Source organism: Dendrobates tinctorius, unplaced genomic scaffold (assembly GCF_039654945.1).
Source record: "Dendrobates tinctorius isolate UK_male_01 unplaced genomic scaffold, ASM3965494v1 ptg000254l, whole genome shotgun sequence".
Taxonomy (NCBI): Eukaryota; Metazoa; Chordata; class Amphibia; order Anura; family Dendrobatidae; genus Dendrobates; species Dendrobates tinctorius.
The window spans coordinates 822,820-840,732 of NW_027361921.1; the positions used below are offsets into that span (position 1 = coordinate 822,820).

Consider the following 17,913-nt stretch of genomic DNA (forward strand, 5'->3'; position numbering starts at 1 on the left):
GGACGGGATAGTACGTCGGATGTCAGGAAGGGGTTAAACATTAGATGCTACAAATTTTCATAGCAGTTTTCTGAAAAAGAATAATAAATATTCTCATATGGAACTTGTGGTGCTGTGACTTAGTTGGTTAAAGCGCCTGTCTTGTAAACAGAAGATCCTGAAATCAACTCTCAGCAGTACCTTGTTTTCATCTTCTCAAGAATAAGCTTCCTATCTAAAGCAGGTGTTTTACCTATGTGCAAACTCAAATTTGCCATTGTTCCAGCCCTACTGATAGTGCAATTGTGAGATTAAGAATCTCATCTAAATGCTGAAAAGGAAGTAAGACTGCTTCATGCTTGAAAAATTAACCAATGGATTTTATTTTGAAATGAAACCACTTTCCGCATCTGCCTCTCTAAGCAGTCTTTCCAATATATCACATCTTTTTGTGATTTAGCCAAGTTGGTCAAAGAGCCTGTTTAGTAAACAGAAAATCTTGATTTTGAATGTCAGCAGTGCTTTCCTTTCTTCATGTCAGTTTGGGGCTGTTAGCCGAAAAAGAGGACTTGCACTTTTGTTTGACATCAAACATGTCTTTCCCAAAGCCCTAATAAAGTGCAATTGAGAGAAAAAAACTTTCTGCTTTTGAAATGCTCTAAAAGGAATTAGATGAAATAGGTTTATTTAGAGTATATAGGATGGCTTCAAGCGTCACAAATTAAAACCAGTGGAATTTGAGTAAAAAAAAAATTGGCTTTTGAAATGCTCTAAAAGGAATTAGATGAAATAACTTTCTTTAGAGAATATAGGATGGGCTCAAGCATTACAAATTAAAACCAGTGGAATTACACATTAGATGCTACAAATTTTCATAGCAGTTTTCTGAAAAAGCAGAATAAAAAATATTCACACATGGAAATTGTGGTGCTGTGGCTAAGTTGGTTAAAGCGCCTATCTTGTAAACAGGAGATCCTGAGTTCAACTCTCAGCAGTACCTTGTTTTCATTTTCTCAAGAATAAGCTTCCTATCTTAAAGCAGGTGTTTTACCTGTGTGCAAACTCAAATTTGCCATTGTTCCAGCCCTACTGATAGTGCAATTGTGAGATTAAGAATCTCATCTAAATGCTGAAAAGGAAGTAAGACTGCTTCAAGCTTGACAATTTAACCAATGGATTTTATTTTGAAATGAAACCACTTTCCGCATCTGCCTCTCTAAGCAGTCTTTCCAATATATCAGATCTTTTTGTGATGTAGCCAAGTTGGTCAAAGAGCCTGTTTAGTAAACAGAAAATCTTGATTTCGAATGTCAGCAGTGCTTTCCTTTCTTCATGTCAGTTTGGGGCTGTTAGCCAAAAAAGAGGACTTTCACTTTTGTTTGACATCAAACATGTCTTTCCCAAAGCCCTAATAAAGTGAAATTGAGAGAAAAAAACTTTCTGCTTTTGAAATGCTCTAAAAGGAATTAGATGAAATAAGTTTCTTTAGAGAATATAGGATGGCTTCAAGCATTACAAATTAAAACCAGTGGAATTTGAGTGAAAAAATTTTTTTTGCTTTTGAAATGCTCTAAAAGGAATTAGATGAAATAACTTTCTTTAGAGAATATAGGATGGGCTCAAGCATTACAAATTAAAACCAGTGCAATTACACATTAGATGCTACAAATTTTCATTGCAGTTTTCTGAAAAAGCAGAATAATAAATATTCACACATGGAAATTGTGGTGCTGTGGCTAAGTTGGTTACAACGCCTGTCTTGTAAACAGGAGATCCTGAGTTCAACTCTCAGCATTACCTTATTTTCATCTTCTCAAGAATAAGCTTCCTATCTTAAAGCAGGTGTTTTACCTGTGTGCAAACTCAAATTTGCCATTGTTCCAGCCCTACTGATAGTGCAATTGTGAGATTAAGAATCTCATCTAAATGCTGAAAAGGAAGTAAGACTTCTTTTGAAATGCTCTAAAAGTAATTAGATGAAATAAGTTTCTTTAGAGAATATAGGATGGCTTCAAGCATCACAAATTAAAACCAGTGGAAGTTGAGTAAAAAAAAATTTGCTTTTGAAATGCTCTAAAAGGAATTAGATGAACAGGAGATCCTGAGTTCAACTCTCAGCAGTATCTTGTTTTCATCTTCTCAAGAATAAGCTTCCTATCTTAAATCAGGTGTTTCCAATATATCACATCTTTTTGTGATGTAGACAAGTTGGTCAAAGAGCCTGTTTAGTAAACAGAAAATCTTGATTTCGAATGTCAGCAGTGCTTTCCTTTCTTCATGTCAGTTTGGGGCTGTTAGCCGAAAAAGAGGACTTTCACTTTTGTGTGACATCAAACATGTCTTTCCCAAAGCACTAATAAAGTGTAATTGAGAGAAAAAAACTTTCTGCTTTTGAAATGCTCTAAAAGGAATTAGATGAAATAAGTTTCTTTAGAGAATATAGGATGGCTTCAAGCATTACAAAATAAAACCAGTGGAATTTGAGTAAAAAAAAATTTTTTGCTTTTGAAATGCTCTAAAAGGAATCAGATGAAATAACTTTCTTTAGAGAATATAGGATGGGCTCAAGCATTACAAATTAAAACCAGTGGAATTACACATTAGATGCTACAAATTTTCTTAGCAGTTTTCGGAAAAAGCAGAATAATAAATATTCACACATGAAAATTGGGGTGCTGTGGCTTAGTTGGTTAAAGTGCCTCTCTTGTAAACAGGAGATCCTGATTTCAACTCTCAGCAGTACCTTGTTTTAATCTTCTCAAGAATAAGCTTCCTATCTTAAAGCATGTGTTTTACCTGTGTGCAAACTCAAATTTGCCATTGTTCCAGCCCTACTGATAGTGCAATTGTGAGATTAAGAATCTCATCTAAATGCTGAAAAGGAAGTAAGATTACTTCAAGCTTGACAACTTAACCAATGGATTTTATTTTGAAATGCCTCCACTTTCTGCATCTGACTCTCTAAGCAGTCTTTCCAATATATCACATCTTTTTTTGATTTAGCCAAGTTGGTCAAAGAGCCTGTTTAGTAAACAGAAAATCTTGATTTCGAATGTCAGCAGTGCTTTCCTTTCTTCATGTCAGTTTGGGGCTGTTAGCCGAAAAAGAGGACTTTCACTTTTGTTTGACATCAAACATGTCTTTCCCAAAGCACTAATAAAGTGTAATTGAGTGAAAAAAACTTTCTGCTTTTGAAATGCTCTAAAAGGAATTAGATGAAATAAGTTTCTTTAGAGAATATAGGATGGCTTCAAGCATTACAAATTAAAACCATTGGAATTACACATTAGATGCTAAAAATTTTCATAGCAGTTTTCGGAAAAAGCAGAATAATAATTATTCACACATGAAAATCGGGGTGCTGTGGCTTAGTTGGTTAAAGCGCCTCTCTTGTAAACAGGAGATCCTGAGTTCAACTCTCAGCAGTACCTAGTTTTAATCTTCTCAAGAATAAGCTTCCTATCTTAAAGCAGGTGTGTTTTACCTGTGTGCAAACTCAAATTTGCCATTGTTCCAGCCCTACTGATAGTGCAATTGTGAGATTAAGAATCTCATCTAAATGCTGAAAAGGAAGTAAGATTGCTTCAAGCTTGACAACTTAACCAATGGATTTTATTTTGAAATGCCTCCACTTTCTGCATCTGACTCTCTAAGCAGTCTTTCCAATATATCACATCTTTTTGTGATTTAGCCAAGTTGGTCAAAGAGCCTGTTTAGTAAACAGAAAATCTTGATTTCGAATGTCAGCAGTGCTTTCCTTTCTTCATGTCAGTTTGGTGCTGTTAGCCGAAAAAGAGGACTTTCACTTTTGTTTGACATCAAACATGTCTTTCCCAAAGCACTAATAAAGTGTAATTGAGTGAAAAAAACTTTCTGCTTTTGAAATGCTCTAAAAGGAATTAGATGAAATAAGTTTCTTTAGAGTATATAGGATGGCTTCAAGCATTACAAATTAAAACCAGTGGAATTTGAGTAAAAAAAAAAAATTTACTTTTGAAATGCTCTAAAAGGAATCAGATGAAATAACTTTCTTTAGAGAATATAGGATGGGCTCAAGCATTACAAATTAAAACCAGTGGAATTACACATTAGATGCTACTAATTTTCATAGCAGTTTTCGGAAAAAGCAGAATAATAATTATTCACACATGAAAATCGGGGTGCTGTGGCTTAGTTGGTTAAAGCGCCTGTCTTGTAAACAGGAGATCCTGAGTTCAACTCTCAGCAGTACCTTGTTTTCATCTTCTCAAGAATAAGCTTCCTATCTTAAAGCAGGTGTGTTTTACCTGTGTGCAAACTGAAATTTGCCATTGTTCCAGCCCTACTGATAGTGCAATTGTGAGATTAAGAATCTCATCTAAATGCTGAAAAGCAATTAAGATTGCTTTAAGCTTGACAACTTAACCAATGGATTTTATTTTGAAATGCCTCCACTTTCCGCACCTGACTCTCTAAGCAGTCTTTCCAATATATCACATCTTTTTGTGATGTAGACAAGTTGGTCAAAGAGCCTGTTTAGTAAACAGAAAATCTTGATTTCGAATGTCAGCAGTGCTTTCCTTTCTTCATGTCAGTTTGGGGCTGTTAGCCGAAAAAGAGGACTTTCACTTTTGTTTGACATCAAACATGTCTTTCCCAAAGCACTAATAAAGTGTAATTGAGAGAAAAAAACTTTCTGCTTTTGAAATGCTCTAAAAGGAATTAGATGAAATAAGTTTCTTTAGAGAATATAGGATGGCTTCAAGCATTACAAATTAAAACCAGTGGAATTTGAGTAAAAAAAAAAATTTTGCTTTTGAAATGCTCTAAAAGGAATCAGATGAAATAACTTTCTTTAGAGAATATAGGATGGGCTCAAGCATTACAAATTAAAACCAGTGGAATTACACATTAGATGCTACAAATTTTCATAGCAGTTTTCGGAAAAAGCAGAATAATAATTATTCACACATGAAAATCGGGGTGCTGTGGCTTAGTTGGTTAAAGCGCCTGTCTTGTAAACAGGAGATCCTGAGTTCAACTCTCAGCAGTACCTTGTTTTCATCTTCTCAAGAATAAGCTTCCTATCTTAAAGCAGGTGTGTTTTACCTGTGTGCAAACTCAAATTTGCCATTGTTCCAGCCCTACTGATAGTGCAATTGTGAGATTAAGAATCTCATCTAAATGCTGAAAAGGAAGTAAGATTACTTCAAGCTTGACAACTTAACCAATGGATTTTATTTTGAAATGCCTCCACTTTCTGCATCTGACTCTCTAAGCAGTCTTTCCAATATATCACATCTTTTTGTGATTTAGCCAAGTTGGTCAAAGAGCCTGTTTAGTAAAAAGAAAATCTTGATTTCGAATGTCAGCAGTGTTTTCCTTTCTTCATGTCAGTTTGGTGCTGTTAGCCGAAAAAGAGGACTTTCACTTTTGTTTGACATCAAACATGTCTTTCCCAAAGCACTAATAAAGTGTATTTGAGTGAAAAAAACTTTCTGCTTTTGAAATGCTCTAAAGGGAATTAGATGAAATAACTTTCTTTAGAGAATATAGGATGGGCTCAAGCATTACAAATAAAAACCAGTGGAATTACACATTAGATGCTACAAATTTTCATAGCAGTTTTCGGAAAAAGCAGAATAATAAATATTCACCTACGGAACATGTGGTGCTGTGGCTTAGTTGGTTAAAGCGCCTGTCTTGTAAACAGGAGATCCTGAGTTCAACTCTCAGTAGTACCTTGCTTTCATCTTCTCAAGAATAAGCTTCGTATCTTAAAGCAGGTGTGTTTTACCTGTGTGCAAACTCAAATTTGCCATTGTTCCAGCCCTACTGATAGTGCAGTTGTGAAATTAAGAATCTCATCTAAATGCTGAAAAGGAAGTAAGATTGCTTCAAGCTTGACAACTTAACCAATGGATTTTATTTTGAAATGCCTCCACTTTCTGCATCTAACTCTCTAAGCAGTCTTTCCAATATATCACATCTTTTTGTGATTTAGCCAAGTTGGTCAAAGAACCTGTTTAGTAAACAGAAAATCTTGATTTAGATTGTCAGCAGTGCTTTCCTTTCTTCATGTCAGTTTGGTGCTGTTAGCCGAAAAAGAGGACTTTCACTTTTGTTTGACATCAAACATGTCTTTCCCAAAGCACTAATAAAGTGTAATTGAGTGAAAAAAACTTTCTGCTTTTGAAATGCTCTAAAAGGAATTAGATGAAATAAGTTTCTTTAGAGAATATAGGATGGCTTCAAGCATCACAAATTAAAACCAGTGGAATTTGAGTGAAAAAAAATTTTGCTTTTGAAATGCTCTAAAATTAATTAGATGAAATAACTTTCTTTAGAGAATATAGGATGGGCTCAAGCATTACAAATAAAATCCAGTGGAATTACACATTAGATGCTACAAATTTTCATAGCAGTTTTCGGAAAAAGCAGAATAATAATTATTCACACATGAAAATCGGGGTGCTGTGGATTAGTTGGTTAATGTGCCTCTCTTGTAAACAGTAGATCCTGAGTTCAACTCTTGGCAGTACCTTTTTTAAATCTTCTCAAGAATAAGCTTCCTATCTTAAAGCAGTTGTTTTACCTGTGTGCAAACTGAAATTTGCCATTGTTCCAGCCCTACTGATAGTGCAATTGTGAGATTAAGAATCTCATCTAAATGCTGAAAAGGAAGTTAGATTGCTTCAAGTTTGACAACTTAACCAATGGATTTTATTTTGAAATGCCTCCACTTTCCGCACCTGACTCTCTAAGCAGTCTTTCCAATATATCACATCTTTTTGTGATGTAGACAAGTTGGTCAAAGAGCCTGTTTAGTAAACAGAAAATCTTGATTTCGAATGTCAGCAGTGCTTTCCTTTCTTCATGTCAGTTTGGGGCTGTTAGCCGAAAAAGAGGACTTTCACTTTTGTTTGACATCAAACATGTCTTTCCCAAAGCACTAATAAAGTGTAATTGAGAGAAAAAAACTTTCTGCTTTTGAAATGCTCTAAAAGGAATTAGATGAAATAAGTTTCTTTAGAGAATATAGGATGGCTTCAAGCATTACAAATTAAAACCAGTGGAATTTGAGTAAAAAAAAAAAATTTGCTTTTGAAATTCTCTAGAAGGAATCAGATGAAATAACTTTCTTTAGAGAATATAGGATGGGCTCAAGCATTACAAATTAAAACCAGTGGAATTACACATTACATGCTACAAATTTTCATAGCAGTTTTCGGAAAAAGCAGAATAAAAAATATTCACACATGAAAATTGGGGTGCTGTGGCTTAGTTGGTTAAAGTGCCTCTCTTGTAAACAGGAGATCCTGAGTTCAACTCTCAGCAGTACCTTGTTTTAATCTTCTCAAGAATAAGCTTCCTATCTTAAAGCATGTGTTTTACCTGTGTGCAAACTCAAATTTGCCATTGTTCCAGCCCTACTGATAGTGCAATTGTGAGATTAAGAATCTCATCTAAATGCTGAAAAGGAAGTAAGATTGCTTCAAGCTTAACAACTTAACCAATGGATTATATTTTGAAATGCCTCCACTTTCTGCATCTGACTCTCTAAGCAGTCTTTCCAATATATCACATCTTTTTGTGATTTAGCCAAGTTGGTCAAAGAGCCTGTTTAGTAAAAAGAAAATCTTGATTTCGAATGTCAGCAGTGTTTTCCTTTCTTCATGTCTGTTTGGTGCTGTTAGCCGAAAAAGAGGACTTTCACTTTTGTTTGACATCAAACATGTGTTTCCCAAAGCACTATTAAAGTGTAATTGAGTGAAAAAAACTTTCTGCTTTTGAAATGCTCTAAAAGGAATTAGATTAAATAAGTTTCTTTAGAGAATATAGGATGGCTTCAAGCATCACAAATTAAAACCAGTGGAATTTGAGTGAAAAAAAAAAATTTTGCTTTTGAAATGCTCTAAAATTAATTAGATGAAATAACTTTCTTTAGAGAATATAGGATGGGCTCAAGCATTACAAATAAAAACCAGTGGAATTACACATTAGATGCTACAAATTTTCATAGCAGTTTTTGGAAAAAGCAGAATAATAATTATTCACACATGAAAATCTGGGTTCTGTGGCTTAGTTGGTTAAAGCGCCTGTGTTGTAAACAGGAGATCCTGAGTTCAACTCTCAGCAGTACCTTGTTTTCATCTTCTCAAGAATAAGCTTCCTATCTTAAAGCAGGTGTGTTTTACCTGTGTGCAAACTCAAATTTGCCATTGTTCCAGCCCTACTGATAGTGCAATTGTGAGATTAAGAATCTCATCTAAATGCTGAAAAGCAATTAAGATTGCTTTAAGCTTGACAACTTAACCAATGGATTTTATTTTGAAATGCCTCCACTTTCCGCACCTGACTCTCTAAGCAGTCTTTCCAATATATCACATCTTTTTGTGATGTAGACAAGTTGGTCAAAGAGCCTGTTTAGTAAACAGAAAATCTTGATTTCGAATGTCAGCAGTGCTTTCCTTTCTTCATGTCAGTTTGGGGCTGTTAGCCGAAAAAGAGGACTTTCACTTTTGTTTGACATCAAACATGTCTTTCCCAAAGCACTAATAAAGTGTAATTGAGAGAAAAAAACGTTCTGCTTTTGAAATGCTCTAAAAGGAATTAGATGAAATAAGTTTCTTTAGAGAATATAGGATGGCTTCAAGCATTACAAAATAAAACCAGTGGAATTTGAGTAAAAAAAAAAATTTGCTTTTGAAATGCTCTAAAAGGAATCAGATGAAATAACTTTCTTTAGAGAATATAGGATGGGCTCAAGCATTACAAATTAAAACCAGTGGAATTACACATTAGATGCTACAAATTTTCATATCAGTTTTCGGAAAAAGCAGAATAATAATTATTCACACATGAAAATCGGGGTGCTGTGGCTTAGTTGGTTAAAGCGCCTGTCTTGTAAACAGGAGATCCTGAGTTCAACTCTCAGCAGTACCTTGTTTTAATCTTCTCAAGAATAAGCTTCCTATCTTAAAGCATGTGTTTTACCTGTGTGCAAACTCAAATTTGCCATTGTTCCAGCCCTACTGATAGTGCAATTGTGAGATTAAGAATCTCATCTAATTGCTGAAAAGTAAGTAAGATTGCTTTAAGCTTGACAACTTAACCAATGGATTATATTTTGAAATGCCTCCACTTTCTGCATCTGACTCTCTAAGCAGTCTTTCCAATATATCACATCTTTTTGTGATTTAGCCAAGTTGGTCAAAGAGCCTGTTTAGTAAACAGAAAATCTTGATTTCGAATGTCAGCAGTGCTTTCCTTTCTTCATGTCAGTTTGGTGCTGTTAGCAGAAAAAGAGGACTTTCACTTTTGTTTGACATCAAACATGTCTTTCCCAAAGCACTAATAAAGTGTAATTGAGAGAAAAAAACTTTCTGCTTTTGAAATGCTCTAAAAGGAATTAGATTAAATAAGTTTCTTTAGAGAATATAGGATGGCTTCAAGCATCACAAATTAAAACCAGTGAAATTTGAGTGAAAAAAAAAAATTTTGCTTTTGAAATGCTCTAAAATTAATTAGATGAAATAACTTTCTTTAGAGAATATAGGATGGGCTCAAGCATTACAAATAAAAACCAGTGGAATTACACATTAGATGCTACAAATTTTCATAGCAGTTTTCGGAAAAAGCAGAATAATAATTATTCACACATGAAAATCGGGGTGCTGTGGCTTAGTTGGTTAAAGCTCCTGTCTTGTAAACAGGAGATCCTGAGTTCAACTCTCAGCAGTACCTTGTTTTCATCTTCTCAAGAATAAGCTTCCTATCTTAAAGCAGGTGTGTTTTACCTGTGTGCAAACTCAAATTTGCCATTGTTCCAGCCCTACTGATAGTGCAATTGTGAGATTAAGAATCTCATCTAAATGCTGAAAAGCAATTAAGATTGCTTTAAGCTTGACAACTTAACCAATGGATTTTATTTTGAAATGCCTCCACTTTCCGCACCTGACTCTCTAAGCAGTCTTTCCAATATATCACATGTTTTTGTGATGTAGACAAGTTGGTCAAAGAGCCTGTTTAGTAAACAGAAAATCATGATTTCGAATGTCAGCAGTGCTTTCCATTCTTCATGTCAGTTTGGGGCTGTTAGCCGAAAAAGAGGACTTTCACTTTTGTTTGACATCAAACATGTCTTTCCCAAAGCACTAATAAAGTGTAATTGAGAGAAAAAAACTTTCTGCTTTTGAAATGCTCTAAAAGGAATTAGATGAAATAAGTTTCTTTAGAGAATATAGGATGGCTTCAAGCATTACAAATTAAAACCAGTGGAATTTGAGTAAAAAAAAAAATTTTGCTTTTGAAATGCTCTAGAAGGAATCAGATGAAATAACTTTCTTTAGAGAATATAGGATGGGCTCAAGCATTACAAATTAAAACCAGTGGAATTACACATTAGATGCTACAAATTTTCATAGCAGTTTTCAGAAAAAGCAGAATAAAAAATATTCACACATGAAAATTGGGGTGCTGTGGCTTAGCTGGTTAAAGTGCCTCGCTTGTAAACAGGAGATCCTGAGTTCAACTCTCAGCAGTACCTTGTTTTAATCTTCTCAAGAATAAGCTTCCTATCTTAAAGCATGTGTTTTACCTGTGTGCAAACTCAAATTTGCCATTGTTCCAGCCCTACTGATAGTGCAATTGTGAGATTAAGAATCTCATCTAAATGCTGAAAAGGAAGTAAGATTGCTTTAAGCTTGACAACTTAACCAATGGATTATATTTTGAAATGCCTCCACTTTCTGCATCTGACTCTCTAAGCAGTCTTTCCAATATATCACATCTTTTTGTGATTTAGCCAAGTTGGTCAAAGAGCCTGTTTAGTAAACAGAAAATCTTGATTTCGAATGTCAGCAGTGCTTTCCTTTCTTCATGTCAGTTTGGTGCTGTTAGCAGAAAAAGAGGACTTTCACTTTTGTTTGACATCAAACATGTCTTTCCCAAAGCACTAATAAAGTGTAATTGAGAGAAAAAAACTTTCTGCTTTTGAAATGCTCTAAAAGGAATTAGATTAAATAAGTTTCTTTAGAGAATATAGGATGGCTTCAAGCATCACAAATTAAAACCAGTGAAATTTGAGTGAAAAAAAAAAATTTTGCTTTTGAAATGCTCTAAAATTAATTAGATGAAATAACTTTCTTTAGAGAATATAGGATGGGCTCAAGCATTACAAATTAAAACCAGTGGAATTACACATTAGATGCTACAAATTTTCATAGCAGTTTTCGGAAAAAGCAGAATAATAATTATTCACACATGAAAATCGGGGTGCTGTGGATTAGTTGGTTAAAGCGCCTGTCTTGTAAACAGGAGATCCTGAGTTCAACTCTCAGCAGTACCTTCTTCTCAAGAATAAGCCTCCTATCTTAAAGCAGGTGTGTTTTACCTGTGTGCAAACTCAAATTTGCCATTGTTCCAGCCCTACTGATAGTGCAATTGTGAGATTAAGAATCTCATCTAAATGCTGAAAAGCAATTAAGATTGCTTCAAGCTTGACAACTTAACCAATGGATTTTATTTTGAAATGCCTCCACTTTCCGCACCTGACTCTCTAAGCAGTCTTTCTAATATATCACATCTTTTTGTGATGTAGACAAGTTGGTCAAAGAGCCTGTTTAGTAAACAGAAAATCTTGATTTCGAATGTCAGCAGTGCTTTCCTTTCTTCATGTCAGTTTGGGGCTGTTAGCCGAAAAAGAGGACTTTCACTTTTGTTTGACATCAAACATGTCTTTCACAAAGCACTAATAAAGTGTAATTCAGAGAAAAAAACTTTCTGCTTTTGAAATGCTCTAAAAGGAATTAGATTAAATAAGTTTCTTTAGAGAATATAGGATGGCTTCAAGCATTACAAATTAAAGCCAGTGGAATTAGAGTAAAAAAAAATAATTTGCTTTTGAAATGCTCTAAAAGGAATCAGATGAAATAACTTTCTTTAGAGAATATAGGATGGGCTCAAGCATTACAAATTAAAACCAGTGGAATTACACATTAGATGCTACAAATTTTCATAGCAGTTTTCGGAAAAAGCAGAATAATAAATATTCACACATGAAAATTGGGGTGCTGTGGCTTAGTTGGTTAAAGTGCCTCTCTTGTAAACAGGAGATCCTGAGTTCAACTCTCAGCAGTACCTTGTTTTAATCTTCTCAAGAATAAGCTTCCTATCTTAAAGCATGTGTTTTACCTGTGTGCAAACTCAAATTCGCCATTGTTCCAGCCCTACTGATAGTGCAATTGTGAGATTAAGAATCTCATCTAAATGCAGAAAAGCAATTAAGATTGCTTTAAGCTTGACAACTTAACCAATGGATTATATTTTGAAATGCCTCCACTTTCTGCATCTGACTCTCTAAGCAGTCTTTCCAATATATCACATCTTTTTGTGATTTAGCCAAGTTGGTCAAAGAGCCTGTTTAGTAAACAGAAAATCTTGATTTCGAATGTCAGCAGTGCTTTCCTTTCTTCATGTCAGTTTGGTGCTGTTAGCAGAAAAAGAGGACTTTCACTTTTGTTTGACATCAAACATGTCTTTCCCAAAGCACTAATAAAGTGTAATTGAGTGAAAAAAACTTTCTGCTTTTGAAATGCTCTAAAAGGAATTAGATTAAATAAGTTTCTTTAGAGAATATAGGATGGCTTCAAGCATCACAAATCAAAACCAGTGGAATTTGAGTGAAAAAAAAAAATTTTGCTTTTGAAATGCTCTAAAATTAATTAGATGAAATGACTTTCTTTAGAGAATATAGGATGGGCTCAAGCATTACAAATAAAAACCAGTGGAATTACACATTAGATGCTACAAATTTTCATAGCAGTTTTCGGAAAAAGCAGAATAATAATTATTCACACATGAAAATCGGGGTGCTGTGGCTTAGTTGGTTAAAGCACCTGTCTTGTAAACAGGAGATCCTGAGTTCAACTCTCAGCATTACCTTGTTTTCATCTTCTCAAGAATAAGCTTCCTATCTTAAAGCAGGTGTGTTTTACCTGTGTGCAAACTCAAATTTGCCATTGTTCCAGCCCTACTGATAGTGCAATTGTGAGATTAAGAATCTCATCTAAATGCTGAAAAGCAATTAAGATTGCTTCAAGCTTGACAACTTAACCAATGGATTTTATTTTGAAATGCCTCCACTTTCCGCACCTGACTCTCTAAGCAGTCTTTCCAATATATCACATCTTTTTGTGATGTAGACAAGTTGGTCAAAGAGCCTGTTTAGTAAACAGAAAATCTTGATTTTGAATGTCAGCAGTGCTTTCCTTTCTTCATGTCAGTTTGGGGCTGTTAGCCGAAAAAGAGGACTTTCACTTTTGTTTGACATCAAACATGTCTTTCCCAAAGCACTAATAAAGTGTAATTGAGAGAAAAAAACTTTCTGCTTTTGAAATGCTCTAAAAGGAATTAGATGAAATAAGTTTCTTTAGAGAATATAGGATGGCTTCAAGCATTACAAATTAAAACCAGTGGAATTTGAGTAAAAAAAAAAAATTTGCTTTTGAAATGCTCTAGAAGGAATCAGATGAAATAACTTTCTTTAGAGAATATAGGATGGGCTCAAGCATTACAAATTAAAACCAGTGGAATTACACATTAGATGCTACAAATTTTCATAGCAGTTTTCGGAAAAAGCAGAATAAAAAATATTCACACATGAAAATTGGGGTGCTGTGGCTTAGTTGGTTAAAGTGCCTCTCTTGTAAACAGGAGATCCTGAGTTCAACTCTCAGCAGTACCTTGTTTTAATCTTCTCAAGAATAAGCTTCCTATCTTAAAGCATGTGTTTTACCTGTGTGCAAACTCAAATTTGCCATTGTTCCAGCCCTACTGATAGTGCAATTGTGAGATTAAGAATCTCATCTAAATGCTGAAAAGGAAGTAAGATTGCTTCAAGCTTGACAACTTAACCAATGGATTATATTTTGAAATGCCTCCACTTTCTGCATCTGACTCTCTAAGCAGTCTTTCCAATATATCACATCTTTTTGTGATTTAGCCAAGTTGGTCAAAGAGCCTGTTTAGTAAAAAGAAAATCTTGATTTCGAATGTCAGCAGTGTTTTCCTTTCTTCATGTCAGTTTGGTGCTGTTAGCCGAAAAAGAGGACTTTCACTTTTGTTTGACATCAAACATGTCTTTCCCAAAGCACTATTAAAGTGTAATTGAGTGAAAAAAACTTTCTGCTTTTGAAATGCTCTAAAAGGAATTAGATTAAATAAGTTTCTTTAGAGAATATAGGATGGCTTCAAGCATCACAAATTAAAACCAGTGGAATTTGAGTGAAAAAAAAAATTTTGCTTTTGAAATGCTCTAAAATTAATTAGATGAAATAACTTTCTTTAGAGAATATAGGATGGGCTCAAGCATTACAAATAAAAACCAGTGGAATTACACATTAGATGCTACAAAATTTCATAGCAGTTTTCGGAAAAAGCAGAATAATAATTATTCACACATGAAAATCGGGGTGCTGTGGCTTAGTTGGTTAAAGCGCCTGTCTGGTAAAGAGGAGATCCTGAGTTCAACTCTCAGCAGTACCTTGTTTTCATCTTCTCAAGAATAAGCTTCCTATCTTAAAGCAGTTGTTTTACCTGTGTGCAAACTCAAATTTGCCATTGTTCCAGCCCTACTGATAGTGCAATTGTGAGATTAAGAATCTCATCTAAATGCTGAAAAGGAAGTAAGATTGCTTCAAGCTTGACAACTTAACCAATGGATTTTATTTTGAAATGCCTCCACTTTCCGCACCTGACTCTCTAAGCAGTCTTTCCAATATATCACATCTTTTTGTGATGTAGACAAGTTGGTCAAAGAGCCTGTTTAGTAAACAGAAAATCTTGATTTTGAATGTCAGCAGTGCTTTCCTTTCTTCATGTCAGTTTGGGGCTGTTAGCCGAAAAAGAGGACTTTCACTTTTGTTTGACATCAAACATGTCTTTCCCAAAGCACTAATAAAGTGTAATTGAGAGAAAAAAACTTTCTGCTTTTGAAATGCTCTAAAAGGAATTAGATGAAATAAGTTTCTTTAGAGAATATAGGATGGCTTCAAGCATTACAAATTAAAACCAGTGGAATTTGAGTAAAAAAAATAATTTTGCTTTTGAAATGCTCTAGAAGGAATCAGATGAAATAACTTTCTTTAGAGAATATAGGATGGGCTCAAGCATTACAAATTAAAACCAGTGGAATTACACATTAGATGCTACAAATTTTCATAGCAGTTTTCAGAAAAAGCAGAATAAAAAATATTCACACATGAAAATTGGGGTGCTGTGGCTTAGCTGGTTAAAGTGCCTCGCTTGTAAACAGGAGATCCTGAGTTCAACTCTCAGCAGTACCTTGTTTTAATCTTCTCAAGAATAAGCTTCCTATCTTAAAGCATGTGTTTTACCTGTGTGCAAACTCAAATTTGCCATTGTTCCAGCCCTACTGATAGTGCAATTGTGAGATTAAGAATCTCATCTAAATGCTGAAAAGGAAGTAAGATTGCTTTAAGCTTGACAACTTAACCAATGGATTATATTTTGAAATGCCTCCACTTTCTGCATCTGACTCTCTAAGCAGTCTTTCCAATATATCACATCTTTTTGTGATTTAGCCAAGTTGGTCAAAGAGCCTGTTTAGTAAAAAGAAAATCTTGATTTCGAATGTCAGCAGTGTTTTCCTTTCTTCATGTCAGTTTGGTGCTGTTAGCCGAAAAAGAGGACTTTCACTTTTGTTTGACATCAAACATGTCTTTCCCAAAGCACTATTAAAGTGTAATTGAGTGAAAAAAACTTTCTGCTTTTGAAATGCTCTAAAAGGAATTAGATTAAATAAGTTTCTTTAGAGAATATAGGATGGCTTCAAGCATCACAAATTAAAACCAGTGGAATTTGAGTGAAAAAAAAAAATTTTGCTTTTGAAATGCTCTAAAATTAATTAGATGAAATAACTTTCTTTAGAGAATATAGGATGGGCTCAAGCATTACAAATAAAAACCAGTGGAATTACACATTAGATGCTACAAATTTTCATAGCAGTTTTCGGAAAAAGCAGAATAATAATTATTCACACATGAAAATCGGGGTGCTGTGGCTTAGTTGGTTAAAGCGCCTGTCTTGTAAACAGGAGATCCTGAGTTCAACTCTCAGCAGTACCTTGTTTTCATCTTCTCAAAAATAAGCCTCCTATCTTAAAGCAGGTGTGTTTTACCTGTGTGCAAACTCAAATTTGCCATTGTTCCAGCCCTACTGATAGTGCAATTGTGAGATTAAGAATCTCATCTAAATGGTGAAAAGCAATTAAGATTGCTTCAAGCTTAAGAACTTAACCAATGGATTTTATTTTGAAATGCCTCCACTTTCCGCACCTGACTCTCTAAGCAGTCTTTCCAATATATCACATCTTTTTGTGATGTAGACAAGTTGGTCAAAGAGCCTGTTTAGTAAACAGAAAATCTTGATTTTGAATGTCAGCAGTGCTTTCCTTTCTTCATGTCAGTTTGGGGCTGTTAGCCGAAAAAGAGGACTTTCACTTTTGTTTGACATCAAACATGTCTTTCCCAAAGCACTAATAAAGTGTAATTGAGAGAAAAAAACTTTCTGCTTTTGAAATGCTCTAAAAGGAATTAGATGAAATAAGTTTCTTTAGAGAATATAGGATGGCTTCAAGCATTACAAATTAAAACCAGTGGAATTTGAGTAAAAAAAAAAAATTTGCTTTTGAAATGCTCTAGAAGGAATCAGATGAAATAACTTTCTTTAGAGAATATAGGATGGGCTCAAGCATTACAAATTAAAACCAGTGGAATTACACATTAGATGCTACAAATTTTCATAGCAGTTTTCGGAAAAAGCAGAATAAAAAATATTCACACATGAAAATTGGGGTGCTGTGGCTTAGTTGGTTAAAGTGCCTCTCTTGTAAACAGGAGATCCTGAGTTCAACTCTCAGCAGTACCTTGTTTTAATCTTCTCAAGAATAAGCTTCCTATCTTAAAGCATGTGTTTTACCTGTGTGCAAACTCAAATTTGCCATTGTTCCAGCCCTACTGATAGTGCAATTGTGAGATTAAGAATCTCATCTAAATGCTGAAAAGGAAGTAAGATTGCTTCAAGCTTGACAACTTAACCAATGGATTATATTTTGAAATGCCTCCACTTTCTGCATCTGACTCTCTAAGCAGTCTTTCCAATATATCACATCTTTTTGTGATTTAGCCAAGTTGGTCAAAGAGCCTGTTTAGTAAAAAGAAAATCTTGATTTCGAATGTCAGCAGTGTTTTCCTTTCTTCATGTCAGTTTGGTGCTGTTAGCCGAAAAAGAGGACTTTCACTTTTGTTTGACATCAAACATGTCTTTCCCAAAGCACTATTAAAGTGTAATTGAGTGAAAAAAACTTTCTGCTTTTGAAATGCTCTAAAAGGAATTAGATTAAATAAGTTTCTTTAGAGAATATAGGATGGCTTCAAGCATCACAAATTAAAACCAGTGGAATTTGAGTGAAAAAAAAAATTTTGCTTTTGAAATGCTCTAAAATTAATTAGATGAAATAACTTTCTTTAGAGAATATAGGATGGGCTCAAGCATTACAAATAAAAACCAGTGGAATTACACATTAGATGCTACAAAATTTCATAGCAGTTTTCGGAAAAAGCAGAATAATAATTATTCACACATGAAAATCGGGGTGCTGTGGCTTAGTTGGTTAAAGCGCCTGTCTGGTAAAGAGGAGATCCTGAGTTCAACTCTCAGCAGTACCTTGTTTTCATCTTCTCAAGAATAAGCTTCCTATCTTAAAGCAGTTGTTTTACCTGTGTGCAAACTCAAATTTGCCATTGTTCCAGCCCTACTGATAGTGCAATTGTGAGATTAAGAATCTCATCTAAATGCTGAAAAGGAAGTAAGATTGCTTCAAGCTTGACAACTTAACCAATGGATTTTATTTTGAAATGCCTCCACTTTCCG

The 17,913-nt window shown here is 34.5% G+C and overlaps 7 non-coding genes across 7 annotated transcripts; all 7 read left to right on the forward strand.

The window, feature by feature from the left end:
• The first annotated feature begins 4,138 nt into the window (after positions 1-4,138).
• Positions 4,139-4,212, forward strand: TRNAT-UGU (transfer RNA threonine (anticodon UGU)). The gene has a single exon. It is a non-coding gene; the product is annotated as a tRNA-Thr (tRNA).
• A 728-nt stretch (positions 4,213-4,940) lies between these two features.
• Positions 4,941-5,014, forward strand: TRNAT-UGU (transfer RNA threonine (anticodon UGU)). The gene has a single exon. It is a non-coding gene; the product is annotated as a tRNA-Thr (tRNA).
• A 3,816-nt stretch (positions 5,015-8,830) lies between these two features.
• On the forward strand, positions 8,831-8,904 carry TRNAT-UGU (transfer RNA threonine (anticodon UGU)). The gene has a single exon. It is a non-coding gene; the product is annotated as a tRNA-Thr (tRNA).
• Positions 8,905-9,631: 727 nt separating this feature from the next.
• Positions 9,632-9,705, forward strand: TRNAT-UGU (transfer RNA threonine (anticodon UGU)). Its single transcript has one exon. It is a non-coding gene; the product is annotated as a tRNA-Thr (tRNA).
• A 4,726-nt stretch (positions 9,706-14,431) lies between these two features.
• TRNAT-GGU (transfer RNA threonine (anticodon GGU)) lies at positions 14,432-14,505 on the forward strand. The gene has a single exon. It is a non-coding gene; the product is annotated as a tRNA-Thr (tRNA).
• Positions 14,506-16,032: 1,527 nt separating this feature from the next.
• On the forward strand, positions 16,033-16,106 carry TRNAT-UGU (transfer RNA threonine (anticodon UGU)). The gene has a single exon. It is a non-coding gene; the product is annotated as a tRNA-Thr (tRNA).
• Positions 16,107-17,634: 1,528 nt separating this feature from the next.
• On the forward strand, positions 17,635-17,708 carry TRNAT-GGU (transfer RNA threonine (anticodon GGU)). The gene has a single exon. It is a non-coding gene; the product is annotated as a tRNA-Thr (tRNA).
• The last annotated feature ends 205 nt before the right edge of the window (positions 17,709-17,913 follow it).